The sequence below is a fragment of the Triplophysa rosa genome, linkage group LG13 (genome assembly GCF_024868665.1).
Source record: "Triplophysa rosa linkage group LG13, Trosa_1v2, whole genome shotgun sequence".
Classification (NCBI taxonomy): Eukaryota; Metazoa; Chordata; class Actinopteri; order Cypriniformes; family Nemacheilidae; genus Triplophysa; species Triplophysa rosa.
This window is the reverse complement of record NC_079902.1, coordinates 3,146,329-3,152,609: the sequence shown is the minus strand read 5'-3', so window position 1 is coordinate 3,152,609 and position 6,281 is coordinate 3,146,329.

The following is a 6,281-nucleotide window of genomic DNA, read 5'->3' as shown; positions in this document are numbered from 1 at the left end:
ATGGTGTGTCCATTAGCTACCTATGGGAGCCGTTCCAAAAGTGTGTGAGACTCCGTTTGGCAATTACCTGTTTATTACAGCTTTGTAACATGGATATTATGCTCAAAATGGTATATACATGTGTGACTTATTTGATTTGGCTCACATACATGTGTAACTTATTTTAATGGGACCCTCATAGGTAAATAATGGACAAAGCCTATTAAGGGTCATTATAAGCCTAAGTAAGGAGTTATATAGCTTTAACCAACAGTAGAGTGTATGAGAGGCTTAGCCCTTCACAATGACGTGCATTAAGGCTCATAGATGTGCTCCAGAAGCTTAAAAATGGTGTGTACATTAGCTACCTATGAGGACCCGTCAAATAAGTTACGACTGGCACTTCCTGTGACTCGGCAAAACCACAGGAAGTACCAGTCATAACTTATTTGACAGTAGCCTCGTAGGCTTACAGTGGACAATACTGTAAACTGTCAATTTTTAAGACTGTAAACAGCTTTTGTATGACAAACCTACAGCTATGTATCCTAGAAGCACCCCATATTGGTATATTGCACACCTCAGGCTATTAAAATGCTTATTTTGCATACAAACGCACTTTTCACAGAAATTAGTCTCTCACCAGCATTTTCAGCAAAAAACTGCTTTATTCTTGTACAAAAATCTCGGGGCTTCGAATGCTAGTTCGACGCACCCTCACGCACCACATATCCGAAGCCCGTACCCCTCGCTGTACGGCAAGTGCTCGAAAAAAAATCACAAAAAATATTCCCAAAAAATAAACGGCCCACAACCTCCCCAAAACGTGCAATATAGGACATAACGAGGCCGTACCGTCTTCAAACTTTGGGAACCGAATGAGGGGGCAGCGAGCAGCTACAGAATTTGAATCGGGTCATTCGGAGTCCCCGGGGCCGTTCGGGGGTCTCTGTACGATAGCTACCTATGAGAGAAATAGGATATGTTGCAGGTGTCAGAGGCTCCCGTACAGGCTGCGGAGGCCCCAGTAGCCCGAAACCTAACACAAAGTTGCGTCACGTGGCTCTCGACGACATACCGATACGGCTAGGTGGGTCTATGAAATTAAGTATTTTTTATTATTTTTCAGACGTCTCTCTGCCTCGCATTGATCTCTATGGGCCATGTGACTGTGAAAGGTCAATTTTTAAGACTGTAAACAGCTTTTTTAAGACAAACCTACAGCTATGTATCCTAGAAGCACCCCATATTGGTATATTGCACACTTCAGGCTATTAAAATGCTTATTTTGCTTACAAATGCACTTTTCACAGAAATACATCTCTGAACAGCATTTTCAGCAAAATTATGCTTTATTCTTGTACATAAACCTCGGGACTTCGAATGCTGGTTCTTCACACCTTCACGCACCACATATTCGAAGCCCGTACCCCTCGGTGTACGGAAAGTGCTCGAAAAAAAATCACAAAATATATTCCAGAAAAATAAACGGCCCACAACGTCCCCAAAACGTGCAATATAGGACATAACGAGGCCGTACCGTCTTCAAACTTTGGGAACCGAATGAGGGGGCAGCGAGCAGCTACAGAATTTGAATCGGGCTCATTCGGAGTCCCCGGGGCCGTTCGGGGGTCTCTGTACGATAGCCACCTATGAGAGAAATAGGATATGTTGCAGGTGTCAGAGGCTCCCGTACCGGCCGCAGAGGCCCCAGGAGCCCGAAACCTAACAGAAAGTTGCGTCACGTGGCTCTCGACGACATACCGATAGGGCTTGGTCGGGAAGTGAACTTAAATATTTTTTCTTATTTTACATACATCTCCCTGCCTCTAGTGGTTCTCTATGGGCCCGCAAACCCCCTCGCACGTTGGCTCGGGTATCCGACGTCTTTCTGACAGAAACCTCCCCTAAGCACAAACGAGCAAGGTCACGAAGGACGCCCGGCTCCTCTAGGGGGCGCCACGGCCGTGAGGGAGAGAAAAAAGAAAGAAGGGCGGCGAGCGAGACATTTTGGCATCTTTTGGATGTCGCGCCATGCATAGGCAGCAAGGGGCAGCAAATTACCAACTCTAATCGCTCTGCGGACGCAAGGGGGCGAGCGAGACATTTTGGCATCTTTTGCATGTCGCGCCACGCATAGGCAGCAAGGGGCAGCAATCTACCAACTCTAGGCTCTCTGCTGACGCAAGGGTGGCGAGCGAGACGTTTTGGCATCTTTTGGGTGTCGCGCCACGAATAGGCAGCAAGGGGCAGCAAACTAGCAAGTCTAGGCGCGCTGCGGACGTGTGGAAGACTATGGCAGAGTTAGGCGGTCAGGGGGAAGCGAAAGGCTCCTCGGGCATACGGTGATGAAGATTAGGTGGTGAGGGGATGAGTAGACATTTTGTGGCGCGAGGGTCCATGCCCGCAGCACTTTGCCACCCCTTGTGGTGTCCGTACGATGCCTCTCCGGAAAAACGGCCCCTAAACTCCGATAAGGGAAAAAAGTCCCAATCATAATAAGAGTGAGCGAGAATTTGGCATCCAATTCAGGTATACGAGCCCTTCGTCTGCCTAGTCGACCGATGGCAATCTATATGAATGGACAATTGTCCACGATTTACCTAACTTCCCTTGCATGATAACAGATCATAAAATATCAGTGTTAATTTCGTTGACGAAAACTATGACGAAAAGTATTCGTTAACGACATGTTTTCACTGATGAAAACGAGACGATAACTAAATAAAAATGAATGCATGATAACGAAAACTGTAATAAAATATACTGACATTTTCGTCAACTAATAAAAACGAGACGAAAATATTCTTGTCCCACCTGGCGGACATCAGTTTGCGCGCATGTGCTTATCTCATATAAATGGTAGAGAGAAGTCTCTGGGAGAAGGGGAAGCACACACGTGTATTCTGTGTCTCCACGCGGTTTACAAAGCGTCTTATTTTCCTTCACGATCGCTGGTAAAACGCCGCAAACTTGAAGCGCGACTGCAGGTGAGTCACCCCGAAACACATTACGAGGGCAGCACAAAGGTTTTTATATGCCTATTTTAACTTAACACGAGCTGCTGCATAACGTGAAATGCAACATAAAGTCAGCAAAAAGAAACCAGCGCTGTACTCTACTGATTATAGAAGTGATGAAGTGAGTCAAACTGTACATTCGAACCAAGTATGTAACATGTTTGCATGATTAAAGAAATGTAATAAAATTTATATAATATGTCTTTTTGAAAGCTATTTCTCATTCATTGCTGTATCAAGGCAAAGACAGTGCAGCTCTTTCTTCAAAGAGCATGCCATGAGCCAATAGCCTTTGAGTGTGAGCCCTGTCAGAGCGTTTCATTGGTTGAATGAACTGAATGAACACGCCCTACTTAACGAGTCAATTGACGTCAAATGGGATTGAATGAACTGGAACATGTCGTTCATGGTCTAATATTCTGTGTTCCAACAATGCAAATCTAGTTACTGAACTTTTCTGAAAAATAAAGGTAATGACCTGGTTTAATTTCATTCTAAGGTGAAGTAAATTATGTCAAAACAGTTGAATCTTTGTATGGAACATTTAATTACCCAATTGTAAATGATTTAAACCATTTAGATTTTAGTAGACTAAATATAATGTATATTTATTCAACTAAAATGTTTTTCATATTTCGTCGACTAAAACTAGACTAAAACTACAAAGATGGGGTTGACTAAAATGTGACTAAAACTAAATTGCATTTTCGTCAAAGACTATGACTAAAACTAAATCAAAATTTGCTGTCAAAATTAACACTGTAAAATAGACATGCTTTGTTTGACAGAAACGTGGCTAAAACCAGATGATTATATTGCTTTAAATGAGTCTGTCCCCCAAGATTATTATTATAAACATGAGCCTTGTCTAAAAGGCACAGGGGAGTTGTCGCTGCACTTTACAATATCACTTTTAGCATTTCACAGAAGTCTAGTTTTAAATACAATTCTTTTGAGTTCATGGTGCTGCTAGACCTTAGTGCTGCATTCGACACCATTGACTACAGCACACCCTTACATAGACTTGAAAATTACGTCGGCATTAATGGAATAGCTTTGAAACGGTTTAAATCTTACTTATCCGACCATTTTCAATTTGTAGCAATAAACAATGAGGTGTCACGCAAGTAAGGTGTAACACAGGGCTCAGTTTTAGGGCCTCTGCTCTTCGCACTATGCTCTAGGAGATATAATAAAGCAACACGGAGTTAGCTTTCACTGCTATGCTGATGAGACTCAACTTTATATTTCCTCGAAGCCTCACGAAACACAGCAGTTCAACAGAATAATGGAATGCATAGTCGAAAAAACTGGATGAGTAACAATGTTTTATTACTTAACTAGGAAAAAACAGAAGTGTTACTTATTGGATCGAAATCCGCTATCTGTAACAACCAAGAATACTGTTGAACAATTGACGGATGTTCCATAAAAACCTTGTCATCAGCAAAGAATCTTGGCGTTTTATTCGATAGTAATCTGTCATTTGAAAGCCATGTCACCAACACATGTAAAACCGCGTTTTTCCATCTTAAGAATATAACTAAACTACGTCATATGCTGTCACTATCAGATGCAGAGAAGCTAATTCATGCATTCATGAAGCTAATTCATGCATTCATGAAGCTAAGTGGCGATCCGTGAAGTCCTCACTACAAAAATGTCAACTGCTATTAGATTATAAATGATAATATTAAACCTATTGTCTACCTTTTTACTATGTTTATTTGATTTTTATTTAGCCTAGTGGTGCAAGCGCTGTCGAGCTTGTTTTTGCCAGAGGGAAACTGGTTCCNCTCCCGTACGGGCCGCGGAGGCCCCAGGAGCCCGAAAAATTACAGAAAGTTGCGTCACGTGACTCTCGACGTCATACCGATAGGGCTTGGTCGGGAAGTGAACTTAAATATTTTTTCTTATTTTACATACATCTCCCTGCCTCTAGTGGTTCTCTATGGGCCCGCAAACCCCCTCGCGCGTTGGCTCGGGTATCCGACGTCTTTCTGACAGAAACCTCCCCTAAGCACGAACGAGCAAGGTCACGAAGGACGCCCGGCTCCTCTAGGGGGTGCTACGGCCGTGAGGGAGAGAAAAAAGAAAGAAGGGCGGCGAGCGAGACGTTTTGGCTTCTTTCGGATGTCGCGCCACGCATAGGCAGCAAGGGGCAGCAAACTACCAACTCTAGGCGCTCTGCGGACGCAAGGGTGGCGAGCAAGACATTTTGGCATCTTTCGGATGTCGCGCCACGCATAGGCAGCAAGGGGCAGCAAACTACCAACTCTAGGCGCTCTGCGGAAGCAAGGGTGGCGAGCGAGACGTTTTGGCATCTTTTGGGTGTCGCGCCACGCATAGGCAGCAAGGGGCAGCAATCTACCAACTCTAGGCGCTCTGGGGACGCAAGGGTGGCGAGCGAGACGTTTTGGCATCTTTTGGGTGTCGCGCCACGAATAGGCAGCAAGGGGCAGCAATCTACCAACTCTAGGCGCTCTGCGGACGCAAGGGTGGCGAGCAAGACGTTTTGGCATCTTTTGGGTGTCGCGCCACGAATAGGCAGCAAGGGGCAGCAAACTAGCAAGTCTAGGCGCGCTGCGGACGTGAGGAAGACTATGGCAGAGTTAGATGGTCAGGGGGAAGCGAAAGGCTCCTCGTGCACGCGGTGATGAAGATTAGGTGGTGAGGGGATGAGTAGGCACTTTGTGGCGCGAGGGTCCATGCCCGCAGCACTTTGCCACCCCTTGTGGCGTCCGTACGATGCCTCTCCGGAAAAACGGCCCCTAAACTCCGATAAGGGAAAAAAGTCCCACTCATAATAAGAGTGAGCGAGAATTTGGCGTACAATTCAGGTATACGAGCCCTTCGTCTGCTTAGTCGACCGATGGCAATCTATATGAATGGACAATTGTCCACGATTTACCTAACTTCCCTTGCAAGTGTTTTTGCAATAAATGGGAGGAGAGAGACATGTCTGTAACTGTCGGTAGTAGAGGGGTCCAATGTGCGTTTCTTCAGTAGGGGCGTGACCTGGGCCTGTTTGAATATGGATGGAAAAGTGCCGGTGAGCAGGGAGGTGTTGATGATGTGTGTGAGTGCAGGTGTGAGTGTGCTGGATATGGCCTGAAGGAGATGGGAGGGGATTGGGTCAAGGGGACAGGTGGTGGGGTGGCTGGAGAGAAGTCTGGTGACTTATTAAAGAGGATGTTAAGGACAATGTTCAGTTTCTCTGTTCAGGTGTGGAGGAACGTGATTGGCCCAGTCCTTAACTCTATTGAAGACATTTGGGATGAA